We start from the raw sequence: 22,993 nt of genomic DNA, 5'->3' as shown, positions 1-22,993 counted from the left end.
TACACAGCAGTACCAGAAAATGGGCTATCACCTGAGGCCTGTCCTACATTTCTATTCAGAAGCTTCACAGGTTATAGAGATAAAAACTATTCATGATGGTGAAAGTGACATTTCAGACAGGATTTTCAGCCATTTTGTGATAGTTCTACTTCTAGTATATCCCACGAAAACGCCCCACCTTTAACACCTACCTGACCAGACACTAGTGATCTCCTGCTGAACATTTGATTTCCTGATCAATACCCGAAGAGATCCAGAAAATGACCTGGGTTTGGGGAGTGGTAATTTAAAAGCAGAAATAGAAACACAGAGATGGCTTGTGATTTAGTCTGCGCTCCAGGAGGATAGTGCAATAAGTGAAATTCCAAAGGAACTCTTTGAAGCTCTATGTATGAGGGAAATGAGCCAGTCTGTCTGCTCCATCAGACACCCTCCCAGAATGATCAGGACACATTCCTAGGTGGCTCCCTCCACGGGAAACAGGGAGGGAGCTGGGAACTGCCTTTGGAAGTTCTAGATCAGCCCTAAAGAAGGGTAAAGGGCTTTTCTGCTCAAGCAGAACTTTCAGGGACAGAACTTTGGGATTTTGGCCTTAGATACAAAAGCCTCAAAGTCCTAAAGACCCTTTTACTGAAAGGAGATAGTTGTCCCAAAGGTTTTCAGCTGGCAGAAGGTGGTAGTCAGTTTCTGAGGAGATTGGCTTCTGGAGTTTATAGAATCAGAGGTCATTTAGAGGCAATACTGACACTTAAAGGCAAATTTGGCATTTCTGTTCAAGAGTTCAGAGAATTCAGTTATATTCAACAAGCATTTATTAAATTCTTATTGTATGTGAGATGAGCTAAACCAGGCAAAAAAAATCTATTGATTGTTAAAGAGCAGAGGTTGACTTGGGGTTTCAAACCACAAAATTGCTTATGCCCTGATTTGACCGAAAACAAAACCATCACATGAGTGTATTTTCTCAGCTTGTTACTCACAGTCCTTTTAAAAATCTTACTGCTAAATACTGAATCTGCTAAAGTTTAGGATGCTAGACAGTGTCCTGGGAGCCATAGGTAAAGGAGAAAGAATGAGGGGCAAGTTCCTCCCCCTTGGGAAGCACTGAGAACTTCCCTAGAGCCGGGCTTCTTAAACTGTTTCCACTCATGACCCCTTCAGCACTTCTTAAACTGTGGTTGTGATGCCATGAGTGTTAAACCCACAGTTTAAGAAGCACTGTTCTAGAGCAAGCTAAGGGAGAAATTTCCTTTTCTTGAATATTTCCAGCTTTTCCCTAAGCACAGGTGTCCTTAGTGCTCTTTTTCTCCTCACTACACAGTCTTTCTTGGTATCCTTATCACTGATTACTTCTTGAATCCATATATTCAGTCCTAATCTGCCTCCTAAAGTCCAGTCCCACATCACTGACTCCCTGCTGGATATCTCCGCCTGAATGTCCAATCCATATCTCCTTTTCCACATGTCCAAAACAGCACTCATCATCTTTTGCTCTAAATCTGGATCTCCCTCGTATTTATTGAGGGCCTCCTATGTCAAGGCACTGGGGATACAAAGACAAGTCTCTGCCTTCAAGAAGCTTATGTTTAGCTGAAGGGTGGGGATAAAGAGTATACAAGTAAGTAAAATTAAAGGGGGAGATTGTACCTGACAAGAGAGATGGCACCTGAGCTGATCCTTGAAGGATCAGTAAAGGATTCTTATAAGGAAATGGGAGAAGGGAGGATGTTGCAGGGAAATGGAAACAGGCAAGAGAGGAAGTGTCCAATTCAGGAAACAACTTCTCCATAGAGGGACATTAGCATCTTCCCAGTCAGCTAGGTTCATGACCCTCCAGTCAGTCTCCGTTCTTCCACCTCCTTCATCTATCATATGCAAAGTCTTACTGATTCCACCTCCACAACAATCTCCTATCTATCCACTTCTCTCCACTTATATAACCACTACACACTTCTCCAGCCAGCTGTTGTGATAACCTCCTAATTGGTTTCCAGATTTCCAGTCTCCTCTCATCTGTCCTCCACATCCCTGCTTAGAAGCCTTCATTAGCTTCTGACATTTAAGTTGTAAGCCTCTACACCTGGCTATAGCCAACCTTATCTCATATTTATTCCCCTTCAGAATACACTACACATTCCAGCCAAACTAGACTACAAACTGTAGCCCAAACTTGACATTTCATCTCCTGCCACGTGTGCATTTGCAAAAGCCATCCCCTATAGTATCTAGAATGTCCTTTCTCCTCATCTCTGCCTCATGGAATCCTAACCTTTCTTCTAAATTCAACTCAGGAGTCACCTCGGTGAAGCCTTCCTTTGTGTACCTAATTGTTAACGTCCTTCCTTTCTTCAAATTATCTTGAATTGATTTGTACATAGATTGTAATACATCTCCCAGAAGAATATAAACTTCTTGAGAGCACAAACTTTTTTTTGTCTTTGTAGCCCCAGCAAGTAACACAGTCTTTGGCATAATGTTTGTTGAATTGAATTGAAATTTCCCTTGTCCTTCAGTAGGTGTGATTAACTTATACTAGGGTTATCAGCATGCAGATTCCCAAGAGACTTAACCTACTTACTCTCCAAACGAGAGATAGACCATAACAGGTTCCCTTCTGGAGAGCCTTGAGAATCCCAAGGCAGAGGGCACTGTGAGATCCAGCCTAGCCTCCCAGCAAGCAACCACTATTGTACAAAGAAAGCACCTGCCTTGGTAGAGCAGGCCTCTCCTCCCTCACCTGCCTGAAGAGTGCCCAACTGTTATAGCTTGCCCTGCCAGTCTTAATGTTTGACTACAACTCATCTGGACAACAGTCCTGAGAGGTTGGTGAGTTGTTGCATTTTATTGAAGAGGAAGGTAGGGCATGGATAGTTCTCAGAATCACAGATACCAAGTCCCCAAGTTCCCCAGAGAAGCTCGGATCGCAGGTAAGAATGAAATCGTTTCCTGCCTTGTAGATCAGTTCTCCTACTGCTGGGCACCATGCCTGTGTCCTAGGCGTGGCTAGCATCCAGGCAGAAATGAGATCAAACCCACATCTCTATAGAAGTTTGGTTGTTTCTGAGGTTACATTGTTTTTCCTATGGCTTGAAAGTCAGAAAACCTTCATGGAGTGCCTGCCCCTTGTTCCCCTCAGACTACTCCAATTCTTGGTTTGTTGTTTCTGTCATGGTGGTGAGTCAGCTGTGGGTGGAAAGCTTAAGAGTCACCATTGATGTGCTCATGGCTACATTCCTGCATTCCTGCCTGGTGTGCTGTGCATTTTTATCATTAACCAGGAGCCCTGTGTCCACAGTGTGCATGATTCGTCCTCAGGGCACTCTGGCTTTCAGGACAGTACCCCAGCTGCCAGCTGCCAGCTGCTCCACAACTTTACCTGGTGGGAATTGGAGGAGTCTCACAGGGAGCTTCAATACTTTCACATGATGGGCTGAGAAAATGTGGGGGCCCTGTCTCTGACCTTTGAGGGCAAACAAGTTTTCAGGTGTGGCTTCATGGGAGCTGGTTATGATGTCCTGTAAGCATGGCTCCAGTAGATTTTTTTTCCCCTTCTTTCTTTAAAATATCAGCACTCATTTTGCAACCATGGCCACTTAGAGAGCTAATCCTTTTTCGGCTGTGGACAGTTCTTAGTGTCACCTAGGGATCTTTCTGTGTAAAAACAAAGTACCTTTTTCTTTTCTTTTTTCAAATCAAATCCATAAATATTAATTGAGCAAATAATCTGCATGACTCACAATCACAGCCTTTTAACTAGAGGTCATGGGACTAAAATTCCTAAACAACGACTCAAACTGAGGTCTACCAGAGATCTGATGGCAAAGCTTGCTGGATGCTGTGCCTCAATTCAGCCTCAGACAACCTCAGGACAAGAGTCCTTCCCCTCATCTTCATTACTGCTTCTCATGGGGTATTTACAGAAAGACTCGGTTTTTCTCTGGAGACCAGCTCAGCTATGCTGTTCCCATTGGCCCTAGAAAAGCTGAGTGCTGCTCTTGAAGTAGAAAGCTGCCCTGGATTCGAGCAATAACCAGTAGAACTTGATGCTGACGCCAGAGTGTAAAAATAAACACCTCCCACAGTGTCTTCTCAACCCGCTTGGCATCAGAGCTGCTATTATTAACCTGAAGACCTCACAGGCAGCTGTAATGGGCAGACAACAGCCTGGACAGGACGCATCAAGCCAGATTGGGAGTTTGTTGCCTTCCTCTCACACCTCAGGGGGCCTCATTCAAGGCCCCAGGAAAAGTGTGGCTAATCTAAGAACATGCCGTACTTCAGGTAATGTCAGAGGTGGGCTTTCCAGCTTTGGCCTTCTGGTCAGAACCCTTATATACCTTGAAAGAGTTCTGGATTTCAGAAAGCCTTATATTATTTGGCTAAATAATTGCAGGAGTGGTGGGGGAAGGGATGGAGTGTTACAGAGGAGGGAGATAAGAGATAGCATCCTTTCCTGCTGGCACTTAGAAGGTTCTTTCTTCTAAGCCTCTCTTAGAGTGTTTGAAAAGTGTAGGAACAAAGAGCAGTGTAAAAGAAGAAAATCCTTTCCATTCCATTTTCCTCTCCTCATCCTGAACTTCAGCAAACACCAAAATTCAGATTGGGGCTAGGCTAGTCCTCATAGATACACTGGGATTGATGCTGCTGCCTGCCTCCCACCCCTGAGACTGGAATCTCACTCTGGGAGCTCCACACCAGCATAGACATCCAAACTACATTGTATAGTCTTTGGGGATCTGAGCACTGTACCCTACCTTTATTCTTTTCTTCTTCCATGGTGGTAGAAGGGAGGTTATTGGAAAAAAGGTAGGGACCCCAATGACCACCTGCCAAAAGATGACCCAGAATCAAAGATTCAGAGCTCAGGTGGTAGAATCCCAGGTACCTGAGTCTCCAGCAAGGTACTCAAATCCCTCTCACTGAGTGGGCTGAGGTAGGTTTAAGGTCTCCCAGGGTAGGTAAAGGCAGATAACTCAGCAGATAGGATGCTGGCCTGGAATCAAGAAGATCTGAGTTCAAGTCCAGCCTCAGACATTTACTAGCAGTGTGATCCTGGGCAAGAAGCTTAACTTCTATTTGCCTTGATCCACTAGAAAGAAATTGCAAACCACTCCAGTATCTTTGCTAAGAAAACCCATGAACAGTAAAGGGAAGCTAGGTGGTGCAGTGGATAGAGACTATCATCAGGAAGATCCAAGTTTAAGTCGGCCTCAAACACTCACCAGCTGTGTGACCCTGGGCAACTTACTTAACCCCTGTTTGCCTCAGTTCCTCATCTGTAAAATGGGGACACACTGGAGAAGGAAATGGCCAATCACCCCAGTATCTTTGCCAAGAAAACCAGGTCCATGGGGTCACAAATAATCTGACCAGACTGAACAACAACAAAGGGTAGATAGGGGCAAAAAAAAAAAAATAAAACAAACCCTTTTCCACAATGCAATTGGGAAAGAGCTTTGACCCAGGAAATGGCCTTGGGGGCACTGATCCCTTTTCTAAGAACTTTGGCTGAGTTGTCTATCTGGACAGTCAGTGCTGCTGCCACAGGCAAAGGGGCTGGGACTTGACCCTTGGAGCTGAAGATTGGCTTCTTTTACCCAACTGGGCACTGGACAGTGCTGAGGGAGAGGAGCATGTGAGTGAATGCCAGCAGCTTCTCCCTCCCTGGGCTGCCCCTCCCATCTTTGCTCTCTCTGTAACAGGCTCTGTGTAATCCAATCTAGATTCTTCTCCTAGCCCACTTCACTGCGCATCTGTGGCCCTTTATTTACAGATGAGCTTCTGGTGAACCAATTGGGCAGCAGCTTGCCAGCCTGCACGCCTCAGTCCACTGCCTAGGGGGAGTGGAAAGGGAGAACACCCCGGCCTTGCTCCCAGGGCCTAGAAGCAGCAGTAACACCCCTAGAAGCAAGAGACTAGCCTCTTAGGACAGACAGCCTGAGAAGAGCCTGGCTTGTACAGTTCCAGCCCCACCCATCCCTGCTTCTGCCTGCACCATCAGCTCTGAAAAAGAGAGCGGCAGCCCTGAATCTCTAGAGCAAGCTTAGCGCTGCCTCTCAGCTCACACCCTTGGGAAAGGGCTCCTCTTCCTACAAGGATCCGTGCTTTCTGCAGTTTGCTGCCTCCCGGATCTTCACCTGCAGCTGCCATTGAGAGGTTCCATTTCTTCATCCTTTGAGCCTGGCTGCCTCCTGCATTCTCCATCCTTACCTCTGAAGAAAACATTCTAGGGCCAGACTCAAGGTAGGCCCTGACTTTTCTAAGGCCTAAGTCCCGAGGCCCTCCTCTTCCCCTGGGGGGGAGCAGGGGTTGTAGCACAGAGCCCCTGTCTTCAGGGACTTATCAGAGCTCTGTTTATAATTGTGGCAGTTAGAAATTGAGGCACTTGGGAATGTAGGTTATTGTTAAGGGGGGACGGGATTTTATTCTTGCTTTGATTGTGGAGTCTCTCTCTTTGGCCCCTGGTTTTAGCTTGGTACGAGATAGAATCTCAGAGGTCCCAGGGACCTCTTGAGGTCATCAGGCTTAGTTCTCTGCCCTCAGGCAGGAACTGCTAAGTGAGAAAGTCTGAGGTCCATTGGCTGCTTAAAGCTTGGGATAATAGTTGGTGTTTTCTAACCTGCAGGAGATAACTGTCTCTTTTGTCATGGGAATGACTGCCCTTGGGCAGAGGTTGTTTGGGAGTGGTTTGGAAATCCCGGAGTCTGCCTATTATGGGGATAAAGGGAAAAGAATAACCCCTTCCCCCAAATCGGTCTCTGCCTCCTAATTCATTCCTGTCTCAATTGAAATTCAGAATAGCAACTCCTTCCATCCAAGCCCAGCCTTCCAGTGGGAGGCTGAAGGTTTGGGAGACTTTGGGACCACCCTCCTGACTCTGGCTCTGATCACAGTATCCATGACTTTGATTTTAATGAACTGTTCTTTGCCTGCCTCAAGGAATTTGGTCAGATTTATGTGAGGTCACTGTGGCTGGGCCTTGAGGAGAAAGTGCTGGACTTGTAATACAGGATTTTGTTGCTCTGGGCAATATGCTAAGAACAGTTCTTTGAGGGGAGCATCCTATTCCACCTAATGGGCAGTGATAAGTGATTTAGGGGGAGCCTTCTGTAGTGTTACATTTGGCTCTTTAGAGAGGGCTTTTAGTCAAACATTAACCTTACCTGTGAGTCCCTCGAAAGCCTTTGGATAGGAAATGAAACGAAGGTATTTTGCAGATAAATATCAAGACTAGCTGTGATCCTATGATTCTAAGAGAGAGCAGTAGAATAAGTAGGAAGCAACTGGGTGTGGGTGGGCTGTTTTTTTTAGGCTAGGGATCTCATTGCACATTCCCAGCATGCTGGCCTCTGATTTGAGTCCAAAATAACAACACACTGGTTGGGTCCCTGGGGTCATTGCTGCAGCAGCTCCCTTCTGCAGGGAGCAGTTTCTTCCCAGCCATAGGAGTCAAGAGCTGACCTCAAGGCCTTGGGAGAGGGGGGAAGGGAGCTTGGACTCTTCTATTGTCTTCACCAGGTGCTCTCTGCTTGTAACCTAACCCTCAGAAAATCTTAGCGTCCAATAGTTTACCAACAATGCCTTAACCCTCAAAGTCTGTCTCTTCATATTTCTCTCCCACTCCAGATCTATCTAGGGCTTCTAGAATTAGAAGAGCAGGCTGATTGATGCAGGATATGAAAGGGCTTTTCCCATTAGCCAGACCTACAGGAGAACACCCTTTTGGTCTGTTTTTCAGTAGCTGGTCAAGAAAGCAATTCTTTCTCTTGGGAAAGTCAGCAAAGCAGAGAATGATTGCCCTGAGATCATACCACACCCTAGGTTTCAGACTTCAACAAGACTGGATTGTAGGGTCTACTGTTTGTCAAGCCCTGTGTACCAGTAGATCCATTAGAGGCTATCAAATGACAAGTAGCCAATCACAAGGGGAATTAGCCCTAAACTGATGGAATAAGCATTTGCCTTTTGTCTGATTTCCAGACCCTGGCAGCACCAGTTTCCAAGGAACTTAGGGCTTTCTCTAAACCTCAAAATTGTTATTTCTGTAGAGCTTTGGAGGGGAAGAAAGACTGCATGGACTGTTTTACAAGTGGTACTGGCCTCTAATACAGAGACCAATCAGTGATTTAAGGGAAGCCCTATGGTACAGTAGAAAGAACACTGGGGGCAGCTAGGTGGCTCAGTGGATAGAGCATCAACCCTGGAGTCAGGAGGACCTGAGTTCAAATCCAGCCTCAGACACTTGACACTTGACCCTGGGCAAGTCACTTAACTCTGATTGCCTTATCAATAAAGCAAAAAAAGAAAAAGAAAACGAAGGAAGGAAGGAAGAACACTGGATTTGGAATAAAAAAGACCAGGGTTCAAATCCTGGCTCTGCCAAGCTGCCTGTATAACCCCAATGGATAAATCAGCTTCTCTGAGACCTTCTTTCTTCATTTGTAAAATGAAAGTATTGTATCAGATAATAATAGGTGACGGTTATATAGCACTTTAAGGTGTTCAAAGTCAGTGCCTGCTTTGAGTCAGGTACCATTTAAGTCACTCCTCTTCCATAAAGCCTTCCCTGATCATCCTAACTCACAGTGACCAACACCTCCTCTGAACTCCTGTAACACATGTTGCCTGTGTCACTCACTCATGAACAATTTAGTTACTGTAAACTAAATTGCAAGGTGTTTTTGGGAGCTCCACAGTGCCTTTCACATTGTAGGAGTCACTAACAGTTTATTAACTGATGGGAAGACATGATCCCTATCCTTAAGGAATTCCTAATCAGAGTATTGGGCAGAGGCAGAATATATCATGGTTCAAATTGCTTTTTAGTTAGTTGGTCACTTTTCTCCCTTGTTGATGGATTGGTCACTCAGACTATATAAACATTAAAGCCAAACAAGGAATCAAATAGAAACTATCATTCACCCAGAGGTAACCTAACCTCAGTTAACATAAAGAGAAATTTTTTCCACCAGTTTGAAATGTGAACAGCCACCACAGTCCTTACTTCTCCCCAGTAGGTAAGAGGAAGAGTAGTGTTTATTAAGTCAAAGGCAGTGACTTAATAAAGGCACTGAACTGCTGAGATGTGAGATGCTGCTTGCTTTCTCCTAAAGAGTTTGGAGTTGGCCTATGTGGGGCCCCAGCTTTCTGATGTACTTCTAAGAATTACAGTTCAAACTCTCCTTGTCTCTGACACACTTTGTGTCTGGATCTAGTCGTCTTCATGCCATCCAAGTTTAATTTAGCTGAGGCCTTCTGTAATAGTCTTCATTCTCAAAGCACAAATTTCTGTTCCTTATTCTTGAAATATGCAGTCACAGCAACCCACTCATTTCCAAAATAAACTTTCCCTCATCTAATATACCTAGAGCACTTTCCTCTTAACCTTTCTTTGCGTATTTTACCATTGAAATGTTCCTTTTCCCAAACATACCATCATTTTGGTAAATTAACAAAAAACTTTTTAGAGTTTCCCTGTCCTTTGTGGATAATCAAGTAGCACATCTTGTTGAATGGAAAAAATTTATCACTTAGCTCTAGTAAATCCATAACACCAAAGAGTGGATGGTTCTAATCTGTGCCGTGAGCTCTGCCATTCTCAGAGGTCCTTGGTAACCCTAGAGAAACTTCTAAGGCTTCAGGTTATAAGAGGCCTAGCCAACAAACGCTTTGTCTTGCTATTTTCTCCCTACACTGTAGACTTTAATTAGTGTTATTCCTGGCTCTCTCTTCCTACCCCATCCCTAACATGGCTTCCTTAAGCTACAGAATACAACCCTGGACTCAAGATTCTTCCCTAAGCCCTCGTTACAGTCTCCTGAGAGAGAAAATGACCTCATTTTTTTTTTACAAGCTTTGCTATTGTTTATGCTCCCCATATCAGGCTATTTAACAGAGGTATAAAAATCTGCTGACTCAATGTGCTCATCTATGACCTCTGGACTTTTTCTACCATTAAACATAGTCATCACTATCATTATCATTAATATCTCAAAATATTTATGTCCTCATTACTGTGCAGATGCTCTTTGCTATATTCTGGTATAATCTATGTGTGACTAAATAACAAGGTCATAGCCCCCTGACCTCATAAAGTTTACTGGCTAAGTTTAAGAATCAATTCAGTATTGAGTACGTTCTAGAAGTTCAACACAGATAATAATAATAGCCACTAAATATTTTTTTTAAAAAAGGCTTTCATTTTCTTTGCTGTTTGGAGACAATTTTATAGAATATACTTTTTCCTGCTTTGTTATATTGGTAGGGAAAATAAAAATTCATGCTTATATAGCACCTTAACGTTTACAAAGCACTTTCCTTACAATAAATATATGGGATAGGTAGTACAAATATTCAAATGTTATTATCACTTTTTTACATATAAGGAAACAGACCCTGGGAAATTATTATTGTTGTTGCTGAGTGATTTCAGTTGTATCCTTCTCTTTGTGATGCCATTTGGGGTTTTTTTGGGCAAAGGTACTAGAGTGGTTTGCTATTTTCTTGTCCAGTTCATTTTACAGATGAGGAAACTGAGGCAAACAGGATTAAGTGACTTATCAGGTCACTCAGCTAGTAAATGTCTAGGGCCAAATTTGAATTCACGAAGGTGAATCTTCCTGATTCCAAACCCAGTCCTTTATCTAATAGCTGTTAAATGTCCAAGTTGGAATTCAAATTCAGGTCTCCTTATTCCAGGGACAGGGTGCCACTATACCATGCTGGCTTATAGTAATTAAAACAAAAAGCAGGAAAGTTTGGTGGAAATCAAGAGAGAGAGGAAGTAGAAAAGCAACAGACTGACTAGTTGGGCCATTTAGTGATGTGGACATACCCTGAGCACTGTATTAATATCTTGGGCGGGGTTTATGGGACGCTCAGGGCAGCTTTATTCCCTGATAAATTTGAGCTTTGGGAAAACTGAAAATTAACCCAATTGATGCTTACAGTTCTTTAGAGGTCAGAAAGGGAATAAGACATTTTGTCTTGTCAACCCTTTTAGTTTGCAGACTGGAAAGCAAATTTGAGTAGGAACAAATGAAGGATTACCCTTGGTCTAATAATATAGGCAAGAAGAGACTGTCCTCTCAGTGCTACTGTGATCAGAAAGAACGGTGCTTCCCTAAGACCAGAAATGGCCCAAGCTTTGTAATATCAGAGCTGGTCCAGAAACTCAGGGCACAAGGATCTCTGTATCTCCCAAGGCCCCTAGTTAGCTATCTGTGACCCAAACTGGCCTTGAAATAAAGAAAATGTCATTCAGTGTTATCCACAGGGTGAATTTTAATACTGTCCCCTATCTCATGAGTACATGCACCTTTCTCTGAGATTACGAAATGTGAGGTCTCCCAGTAATGACAGGTCTGAGTGGAAACTTGTTTCCTACACAGAGACCCATTGTGTCAGCTGGGAACTATGCCAGGCAGTATTGCTTCTTTGGGGGAAGCAGTCACATTTCCTAGAGTGACTGACTGAGCGCGCGCACGCACACACGCGCGCGCGCGCACGCACACACACACACGCACACGCACACACACACACACACACACGCACACACACACACACACCAGAAGTGCTCCAGTCAGTTAATCCCAAGGGGTCTTTTTGATGATCATACTGCCTTCTTGGATTCCAGGACCTTAGCCTTCATAGTCTTCGTGGAAGAAGGACAGTGATGCTGAGATAAGCTAGATATGTAGTCCTATAGCTAACAAAGCTCCTGGGGAGAAAAGGCCAAAGTGCTCTCTGACCCAGAAGCTAGAAAATGGAGAAAAGGGGCAAGTGGGGACCAGAGAAGAATAAAGAAAATACCAGAACTATCATTCCATGGCCATGATTCACTGCAGCAATCAGTGGGGATAAATGACAGAAGTAGATTGACTAATGATACAGCTCTCTTATCACCTTTCTCTGATAGTAACTCTAGAAGGCCCCTTCATGAAGGAGGGGGCTGTGGGTAGAAAAAACCTATAAGAAGATTCTTAGAAGAAAGGAGAGACAGCGTGAAAAGAGTTATATGGACTTAGAATCAGGAGGATCTAGATTCACATCCTGCCTCTAACCCTTAACTACCTATGTGACTTCTAGGAACACAGAGCAGTATGGTATAAAGAATATTGGTTCTAGAACTGACCTGGGTTCAGCTCCCTCCTCTGAAGTATCACCTCTGTGACCTTGAATGAGTAATTTGACCACTCTGGGACTGTTTTCTCATACAATGAGGGGATTACACTAGGTGACCTCTGAGGTCCCTTTCAGCTCTAAATTCTGTGACCCTCCGCAAGTCATTGAACCTCCCTGAGCTCCAGTTTCTTTATATGTTATAGGGTTATCCTAAGGATCAGAAGAGATTATGTAAAGTACCTTGCAAACTTTAAAGGCTATATGAATGTTAGCTATTATTAATTAGTTTCCTAAAAACCTCTTTGGAGCCTTCTGCTGATCTCAGGCCAGTTCCAGCTAGGTGGCACAGTGGATAGAGCATCGGCCCTGGAGTCAGGAGGACCTGAGTTCAAATTTGACCTCAGACACATAACACTTACTAGCTGTGTGACTCTGGGCAAGTCACTTAACCCCAATTGCCTGGACAAAAAAAAAATATTGACCTATATGACCTGTCTAATGTGTTTGGCCTGACGTTCAGCAGCAGCATCAAACATTTGTTTAGCTTCTATCTATGCAAAGAGAATTCAGTGACATAGAAGATGGTCGCTGTCCTCACAAGGCTTACAAATCTTGTTGGACATACAGAATATACCAACAAAAAGGTAAAGAATGATATAACATACCATAGTAATTTCCAATGGAGAGTACAAATAAAAGCATTAAAGGATTTAAGGTGAAATAATAGGTGAATGTTAATAGGGAAATCTGGGGGAGGAGGTGGGATCTAGCAGGGTTTGGGGAGGACCTTGAAAGAAAGATAAGACTTAGACAAGTAGAGAAAAAGAGGGAAGGCAATTTAGGCAGAATAGTATAAGCATAGGCAGAGGGAACAGAATGTATATGACACGTATAGATGACAGTGAGTAAGTAGACTAATGTCTATGTTATTATTAACATTATGAACATTAATGCCAATGTTCATGAACATGATGTTTTCAGAAGATCAATATGGCTTGTGTGCATTATGAATTTGAAGACGAATGACACAGACATATACCAATTAGAACTACTACTACTACTACTACTACTACTACTACTACTACTACTACTACTACAATAATCTAGGTATAAAGACCAGACCTAAGATAGTCAAAAGGAAAAAGGAAAGGAAAGGATGAATGTGAAAGATATTACAAAAGAGAAATGGAGATGACTTAGTAATGGACTCTATGTGTGGGTAAGGAAGAATAGGAATCAAAGATAACTAAGGTTTTGAGACTAAGTGACTGGAAGAATAATATAGCCATTAACCAAAATAAAAATACCCAGAAAGGATACAGGGTTTGGAGGAAGGGGAGAGGAATGATAAATTCAATTTTGGAGAAGTTGACTTTGAGGTGCTCAGGCAGGCCTAAGTGAGGCCAGTCTAGTGATTTAGGATCAAAGTTAGAATGTAGTGAGGCACTTATTGAGAGGCAGGGAAGGGAGGGTGCAGCTAGGTGGTTCAGTGGATAGAGTGCCAGGCCTGGAGTTAGGAAGATTCATCTTCCTGAGTTCAAATCCTTTCTTAGACACTTATTAGCAGTGTGATCCTGGCAAGTCACCTAACTTATTTCCCTGTTGAGTGAAATGTATTTCTGTATGAACTCTGTGTGTATGTGTGTGTGTGTGTGTGTGTGTGCCTGCCTCCTTTTGACCAGTTCAAATAAGAGTTTCAGTTGTCCGCTGCACTCCCCTCCTCTAACGTACTGCTCCTTGTTTGTATAGATGTCTACTTGTACCCTTTTTATGTGAGATACCTTTCCTGTCTTCCTTTCTCTCCCCTCCCCCTTAGTATATTCCTTCCCTTCTCTTTCTGTTTGTTTTTTTTTATTTAAGATCATCAATACGTAACAGAACTACTCCCAGGCCTTGTTCAATTAGATTCTCTCTATTTGAACCCTAATGAAGAGAGGGTTCAGAGGGGATACATGTATAAGCAGTTTGTCCTTTAGTCCTTTATCATTGTTCATTCATGTTTACATTTTATGTTTTATCACTACTGTGTTTGAACTTCAAAGTTTCCCTGGTCTTTTCATCAGGAATGCTTGAAAGTCTTCTGTTTCATTAAAGGTCCAATTTTTCCCCTGTAGAATTATACTCAATTTTGCCCTGTGAGTTATTTTTGGCTGTAAGCCTATGTCCTTTGCCTTCTGGAATGTCGTATTCCAAGTTCTCTACTCCCAAACAGTGATGGCTGCTAAATCACATACAATCCTGATTGTGGCTCCTTGGTGCTTGAATTCATTCTTTCTGACTGCTTGCAGTATTTTTACTTTGACCTGAAAGGTCTGGATTTTGGCTATGATGTTCCTGAGAGTTTTTATTTTGGGATTTCTTTCAGAATGGTGACGGGTAGATTCTTTCAATTTCCACCTTTTTCTCTAATTCTAGGAGATCTGGGCTGTTTTCTTAATATAATGCCCAAGCTCAATGTTTGGTCATGGTGTTCAGATGAATCTTAGTGCAGTGGTTCTTAATTTTTTTTTTCCTTGATATGTTTCCAGGTCAGTTGTTTTTGCTTTGCAATTCTTTTATTTCTTCTATTTTTCCAACCTTTATACTTTTTTACTATTACTTGTTGTATCATGAAATCATTGGCTTCTATTTGGTTCATTCTGATTTTCAGGGAGTCTGTTGCTTGTGTAAGATTTTGTACTTCTCATACCAAGCTGTTAATTCTTTCTCCAGTTCTTTCTTCCATGACTCTCATTCCTTCTCCAATTTTTCCTTAAGTTGCTCTCATTCCATTTATAAAAACATTTTTAACTCTTTTTTAAACTCTTGCTTCATCAATTCCAGGAATTCTAGTTGAGTTTGTGCCCTAGATGTGTTTTTCTCTGAGGTTTTGCTTGTAAATGTTTCAGAGTCATTCTATTCTTCTGTTTGTGTCCTTTTTTTTTTTGGCAAAGCAGTTGGGGTTAAGTGACTTTCCCGGAGTCACACAGCTAGTAAGTGTCAAGTGTCTGGTCTGAGACTGGATTTGAACTCAGTTCCTCTTGACTCCAAGTTCGGTACTGTATCCACTGAGCCACCTAGCTGCCCTGTGTTTGTGTCTTGAGTATCCCCTGCCACCATAATTGGAAATTCTGATGGAGTTCTTTTTTGTTCATTTGTTTGCACATTCTTCCAACCTGCTTCCCGACATCAGACTTGAGGTTAAGGCTGGGCTGTGCAGCACTTCTAGAGGAAAAGTCTGTTTTTGCTTTCTGGGAGTATTGAGTATTGTGTTATTCCAAGATCTCAAGGACAGGCTAGGTTTCTGCAAGCTGTCAATGCTCCCAAATTGGATTGATCCAGGGCAGAGTCTAATTGCTTCTGCCTGCCTCCCTCCCCCCCCAAGTTCCTGACATGGGTTTGGGTCTGAGAAAGAGCAGACTGCTGCTGAACTCCACCCCTGTCAGGTAGCTAAAAAGCTCTATTGGTTCAAAGTGACAGAACTATAGGCTTACCTTTGGACTAGGATTCCTGCCTTGGTTATTCTTTTGCAGGCTGGGCTAATGCTGGAAGTGAGACCCTGCTCTGAGTCTGGGGTCTTAGCTGCACTGCTGCTGCTGCTGCTGCTGTTGCTGGCTTTTGAGCTTCATACTTTCTCATTACACTGGCTCAGGGCCTTTCTACTTGGGAACACTACTCCATGCCCAAGCCCTATTCTCATTCCACCCTGGGAGTGGGCAATAAATCTCTCATTTGGCACCTGTTCCCATTGCAGTGCCCTGGTATGGGTCTTAAAGATGGCTCAGTCTGAGTCTGAGACCTTCTGTTTCCCTTGTGCACAATGGTCTGAGCATTATACTCCTGGACTGACTCTTTCTTCACTGTCCACAGACCTCTCTGCCTATGCCAAATTGGGCTGGACAGATGACTCACTGTGACTTTTTCTGGATTTCCCCATCAAATTCGATCTGGTGGGAGAAAAAAAAAATTCAATCTGGTACATTTTCTAGATTTGTTTGGAGAAGTTTGTGGAAGAGAGTTCACTGCACTGCTTCTATCACTCTGCCATCTAGGCTCCACCTCCTGTCTTTCACTCACCTTTACTTGAGCAAAGGTGCTCCTTTCCTCAGCAATCTTCTCCCCACTTGGAAAAGTAGAGAACCCCAATAGACCCTGGGAGGGTGCCCTGGTATAATAGTAACCTGGCTGCTAGCGTTATGCATCCTTTTCAAGTCACAATGATTTGAGGATATGGCTTCTAGGCCTCCTGTAGTCCTGCAGTTAGAATAGACTAAGATTTGGCTATAACCCTAGGCAGAGTTATCCTAACAGTTCCTCAGATCTTCTGGGTATAAAGATATGGGTGGTTTTGAATGAGCAGATGTGTCTGGGGTCTGGGGAGAAGGGCTTTCAGGGATATCCTAAATTTGGGCAAGGCATTACAGCCCCAATCCTGGATGTCTTGATATAAATTTACTGGTACCTCTACCAACTGATCATCAATCATCATCTTGTCCTCCTTGTGTTTCAAAAATCCTACCCAAAGCTCTTTATGGGAAAGAGTATCACTCTCTACCTACCTACCATAGTGGTGATCACCTTGTCACCTGCCATCATCCCCAAAGTGCCTTATTTATGTGAGCAGCCCTGTATGCCTAGACAGCTGCCCTTCAGACTTCACAGCTTGATTTGCCCAGGCCTATATGGTGATCTGGCAGAGAAGAACCCCCCAAGGCATGATCTACTTGTATCTGAAGCAAACTGGTAATAGGAGGTGGAGAGCTGGTGAGATGCAACTATAAATCCAGTCCATCATAGCCATCTCTTTTAAAAATGCCATCTCTTCCCTTGCTTTCACTCATTGGGAAACTAGAGAGGAATTCTATTTTAACTCTCCATTTTAACCACCTAAAAAGGGACAAAGGACAGTACCCATCTTGGACCTTTAATTAGTTCCACTGACTTTGGAAGTTCTAAGCCAGTGAAACTGCAATTGACAAAACTCTGAGCTGCCTCCATTAGAACATAACCTCATTAACCATTGTTCTACTGCTACCTTAGCTTTCTGTTTAAACTTCTGTAATCTCCCTAGTTCCTTGATGGTGAAAGCACATCCACCCTCTGAATCCCCTGTGGAGGAAATCACTCCCTGGAACCTAATAATGAGATAGTCCTAAGGCTTTCTTACCACCTGTGGTTCCCAATCCCCTTCTCCTGTTCCTATTCTCTTCACTTATAGCCCTGTTTCTGGCAGGGTTTAGCACATTCTCCAGCAAAGCCTCTGAGTCATACTTCCATCTGTGACCTATCAATCCCCACCCCAATTAGCGTTGCCCTCTTTTGCTATGTGCTTACTAGATTTTTAAGGTGCTTCTCTTACCTTCAAGGTATGGTCCTTAAAGATCTTAAGTTTCTTCATCTCTGCCTCTAATTGTCCAATTCACAGGAACAATTTCTGTCCATTTTCCTTATGTTAACATTTCAGCTTTTTAAAATTAATTAACGAGCCAAGGAGTACTTAATTTTTCTATATTTCTACTTTGCTTCTCAGACTCCTTAAGCATCCATCAAGTTAACCCTGAAAGGTAAATGGGAGCTTCCTCCTTACCCTACCAAGAGGATTCCCCATGTACCCCAAATAATTCTGCAGCTACAGGATGTCAGGGTCCCATGTATGGACATCCAGCTAGGACAGAAAAGACATTTCTTTGGAGTTTGGAAATTCTGCTAAAATCTCCAACACCAACTCCCCATTGAATAGGCCTTGCCTTAAGTGGCAAGGGTGGGCCACATCCTTAAAGGACTAGCCCATCCTGGATAAAACAGGTGTCATTCCTACCACATGGGACATACAAGTGGAAATGTCTAGCAGGCAGTTAAAGATACAGGAATGAAACTCAAGAATCAGGACTGAAGAGGTATATTTGATAGCTTGATAGAAATGATAACAATAGGAGTGAATGAGGAAGAGTGCATAGAGAAGAAAGCTAAGGACAGGATCCATTAGGGAATGTTTGCATTTGGGGGTGGAAAAAGGAAGTGGAGCCAGATGAGAAAGAGATGTGGCAATAATACCTGAACAATATAGTACAAAAGAATACCCAGGCAGAAGGAAGTTTTAAGAAAGTGCTAAATCCCAAGGAGAATGAAAAATTTTTAAAGTCCATTGAACAGATGATTAGGAGGTCATTTCTCATCTTGAAGAGAGAATATTCATTGATGGGCATAGAAACTGTATTTCAGAGAGTTAAGGAATGTGTATGTCCTTGGGGATAGTGATTATAGACAGCTGTTAATCAAAAATGTTGAAGAGAAGGGAAGGAGAGACAGATCTGCCCATCCAGGGTCTTTGTGTCTCCAAGACCAGCAGTCAATTTAATTCTGAGTCTTGATTCCTGAGAGGTCTCTATCCCACTTCTTACCTCCCCACGCCACTTAGCCTATCCTCCTTCAAGCTCCCTGAAGTCTTTGTACCATTTCCTGCTTCTTTTATCCCATTTACTGGTGCTCTCACTAGCAGAGAAATGCCTCTCAGCAACCTGCCTTCCAGCTTACATCTTGACTGACTTGATTCTTCTGCCCCTCTGTCTTACATCGGCACTAGGAATTGCTGTTAACTCTTTCAAAGACTCCCATTCCAATTGATCTCTTACCCTACCCAGGTCTCCCAAAAAAGCTAGATAAGAAATGTCATCTTCGTAGAATGTCATTTGCAAGTCTAATGCACTTATCATATCTTCATCATAGATGCCCTTGATGCAAATTTATAATTTTATTATAATTATAATTTTTTAATGGGTAGAGTTGGAAAAGTATGTATGTGTATTAATAGTTATTCTCAGTTGCCTGATTTGGGTCAATAAGATCTGAGTTTGGGTGGGGTGGGGTTCTATGCCTTCAGTATTCTCCCCCATTTCAGATACCTTGGCAATAGATTTCTCAAAACCCTCAAAACTGAGTCACCTCTAACATGGGTTTCTTCTCTAATCCAACTGCTTTTTCCACCTATTTTCCACCTGTCTACTTTCTCAGACAACCATCTGAGACTGACATTGTGGTACAAATGTGATGGCTCCACTGTCTTAATGATAAAGAGATTGTTATAAAAAATCTTTATAGATCTTTTCTATTTTTTAATCTGTTGGCCTCCTTCCAATTTCATCCTCACATGCCTTCGGAATGACTTTGCTTAGTTGGATCTCTTGCCTAATTTTCCTTAAACTTATTTTTCCCTACATTGCTTCTCACTGTCAGGCATTTCTGCTTGTATCATTGCTTTACAAACAAGTTAATATTCTATACCAATGTTATGCTTGGCTGCCATATTTCATCTCTTGATTAGGTGATATGTTTGATAACTGGAATAGTGTCTAGTCTCTTTTGGTCTCCTCATTGTAACAGTTGATTTACATCAGTTAAGCTTCTTTAAGAAATTGCTATAACCAGTGTCAAGTTCATTCTTCCATTCAGTTCCCATTTTTAAGCATCAATAACCTTTTAAAAGGTCAGGTTAGAGTTTTAATTGCATATCTTTTCTCCATTTTATTCTTTCTTCAGGATTTGTATTAATTTTGATCCTTACTCTAACTATAAATAGGCCGTTATTTCAGGAATGACTCCAGTGATACAGTGATAAGTAGTTTCTTATCTGATAAAATATAATTAAATTTCTTTTTGTGGTATTATTTGGTGTTCAATAAGTTCAGCATCTTCTGTCTTCCAAAAAAAATTTTATTAAAGAAACATTTTATAACATACAGATATAAAGCTTTGGTGTAGTCTGTAAGCCTTTGGCTTCTTATGTTTCTTCTTCCTGAACTGTATTTTCTAATGTGTTTTGTTGTTGTTGTTGTTGTTGTTTTTTAATTTTGTTTTGTTTTTGTGAGGCAATGGGGGTTAAGTGACTTGTCCAGGGTTACACAGCTAGTAAGTATTAAGTGTCTGAGGTCGAATTTGAACTTGGGTCCTGCTGACTCTAGGGCCGGAGCTCTATCTACTGCACCACCTAGTTCCCCCGTTTAATGTGTTTTTTTAACCATCCTCCCCATGCTTACCTTTGCATTGAAATCTCTGTATATGAAAGTGTATGTTGGTTCAATATGGAGAAGTTTAGTGAATTCTTCATAGAATTTCTGTATCCTCAATCTCTGCAACAGATGTTAGTATATAAACTATAATTATTTTCATAGTGATATCATGAGTACTTATCATGGGCATCATAATACAAGATGACCAATTGTCCCATGAAATTTTTTTAAAATATACTTCATTTATTTAACATTCATTTTTTAAAATTAAGAGTTCCAAATTAATCTCCTACCCTCTAGCTCTTCCCCTACTCATTGAGAAGACAAGCAATATACCAGTTATACATATGAAGTCATGCAAAACATTTCCCTATTAACCATATTGGAAAAAAAGGCAAAAAAAAAATGAAGTGAAAAAAGTGTGCTTCAATTTGCACTCAAGATCACATCAAATTCATGTCAGTTCTCTCTCTAGATATAGATAGCATTTTTCTTCATGAGTCCTTTGGAATTGTCTTGGATCACTGTACTGATCAGAGTAGCTAAGTCTTTCACAGCTGATCATTGTTACAATATTGCTGTTACTGTGTACAGTGTTCTCCTGGGTTGTACTCCCTTCACTTTGCATCAATTCATGTAAGTCTTACCATATTTTTCTGAAACTATTCCCCTCATCATTTCTTATAGTATAATACTGTTCCATCACAGTCATATGCCACAACTTCTTCAGCTATTCCTCAGCTGATAGGCATCCCCTCAATTTCCAATTCTTTGCCTCCACAAAAAGAGCTGCTATAAATATTTTTGTGTGTATAGATATGTATGTGTGTTATATATTTGTATATGTAGATCCTCTTCCTTCGATCTCTTTGGTGTACAGACCTAGTAGTGTTATTGCTGGGTCAAAGGGTTTGATAGCCCTTTGGGCATAGTTCCAAACTGTTCTCCAGAATGGTTGGACCAGTTCACAACTCCACCAACAGTGCATTAGTGTACCTTTTTTCCATGAAATATTTTTCATTTTCCTCTAGACATACATTTAGACCAACTTGATCAACAAGCATAAATGCTTGTGTGCCAAGGCATTGGGATACAAATACAAAAACAAATAGTCATTACCCTCAGAAAGTGTACATTCTACTGAGCTGAAATGTGTTTACAGATAAATACTGAATATACATAAAATTAATGTTCAGTATTGGTACATTTAGGGGGAATAAACTGGGGGAATAAAGAAAGGTCTCTTGAAGGAAGTGGCATTTGATCTGAGCCTTGAAGGGAACCAAGGGTTCTAAAAGCCAGAGATGAGGAAGGAGATCATTCCAGAAAAGGAAATGGCCTGTGTAGAGTGATAGAGGCAAGAAATGAAATGTTTTGTGGACAGCAAGTAAACCAATTTGACTGGAGTATAGAAAGTATGTGAGAGGGAACAATATGTATTCAGTCCAAAGATAGATGTAAGGGCCAAATCGTGGAGTACTTTGAGTGCCAGAAGAAATCTGTGTTTAATCCTGAAGACAATGGAGTTCCCAAAGCTTCTTGAATGTGGGAGCAAAATAGGAAGATATATACTTTTAGAATACCAGTTTATCAGCTGTATAGAATTCACTTGGAAAAGAAAGACTGTATACAAGGAGACCGATAATATCCATTATTTGGTGCAGCAAGGTGGCACAGTGGATAAAACACCTGACCTGGAGTCAGAAAGACCTGAATTCAAATCTAGCTTCAGACACTTAACTAGCTGTGTGACCCTGGTCAAGTCACTTAACTTCAGTTTCCTCCAGGGTAAAATGGTGGTGATGATAATAGCACCTACCTTCAAGGATTGTTGTGAGAATCAAATAAGATAATAATTGTAAAGCACTTAGCATAATGCCTGGCACATAGTGATATGTAAATTTAATAATTACCGTTATTTGCTTCTCCAAAGAGTACCTGTGAATTATCCTTAGTTCACATCAATTTAGATGCAATTGCCTTTTGTCCTCTGGTTTCATTTATAACAAGAAATGTCAAAATTAATACAGTATAGTTTCTTCCATAGTATAGCTAATTCTTGGCCACTGGACAAAGATATTACATTTAGAGATTATAAACTGTCTGATTCTTAGCACCCTCTACCTTGTTTCCCCTCATTCTTCCACCAAGACATAGAAGTGGGCTAAGCAGGCCTGAGGCCAATTTTTATATTTCTTCATTTCATTGCTTGTGTTCTGCAGTAGATCAAAGGAAGGAAATAGTATTAGTGTGGACTGGAGTAGCCAAGGAACACTTTATAGTGGAGACGGGAAGAAGGATGGGTAAAGTTTAGATATGGAGAAAAGATAGAGAAGAGCATTCCTGGTCAGGAAGAGTGTTATGGGCAAAGTCATAGTTGGTGGGAATGAGCAATATGTGAGGGGCATCAAGGAGACCCAGCCTGACTAGAATGAAAGGCAAATGTTGGGCTCCAGGGGAAATAAGGTTGGGTAGACAAAATCGAGCCAAATTACAGAGGGCCTTAAAAGCCGGAGCAAGAAGTTTGCATTTGATCCTTTTTTTTATTTTGATTTGATCAATAGGAAGTCAGTGAGAAGGGGAAGTGACCTGAAGTGATGTGAATAATAGATGGATGGTATAGGGAGAAACTGGAAGCAGATTAGAAGACTGCTTATGTTTATAATGTGACAATTTATACATTTTGCTTCTGACAAATTAATAACTTCCTTAGGATGAGTCCATTGGTGTCTCATCAGAAGTCCTATAAACCCTACTTATAAACTCCAGGAAGACTTTTTTTAGTGATGGCAACTGTATGTCAGTGTGGCAGGAGGTCTGTGGTATAGTTAAAGTGGGCCAAACCAATAAAATTGGAGAGCAGCTGTCCTATATCAACAGCAGGA

The 22,993-nt window shown here is 41.9% G+C and overlaps 1 protein-coding gene across 5 annotated transcripts in view; it reads left to right on the top strand.

The window, feature by feature from the left end:
- The window catches only part of RUSC2 (RUN and SH3 domain containing 2), an 88,711-nt gene that overhangs the window by 30,493 nt on the left and 35,225 nt on the right, over positions 1–22,993 (top strand). For 2 of the 5 annotated variants that reach the window (XM_027839121.1, XM_027839116.1), the window contains exon 1: positions 5,551–6,243. The exons of 1 other annotated variant lie outside the window; for it this stretch is intronic. The gene's annotated coding sequence lies outside the window, so the exon portion shown is untranslated. Of the gene's footprint in view, positions 1–3,884; positions 4,282–5,550; positions 6,244–22,993 lie in introns of those variants that run through there. 2 more of the 5 variants (XM_027839117.1, XM_027839120.1) reach the window with 2 other exon arrangements.

This window comes from Vombatus ursinus, unplaced genomic scaffold (assembly GCF_900497805.2).
Source record: "Vombatus ursinus unplaced genomic scaffold, bare-nosed wombat genome assembly UNPS02014832.1, whole genome shotgun sequence".
Classification (NCBI taxonomy): Eukaryota; Metazoa; Chordata; class Mammalia; order Diprotodontia; family Vombatidae; genus Vombatus; species Vombatus ursinus.
Note: the sequence above shows the minus strand (reverse complement) of the source record. Positions and strands in the feature narration are given on the sequence as shown.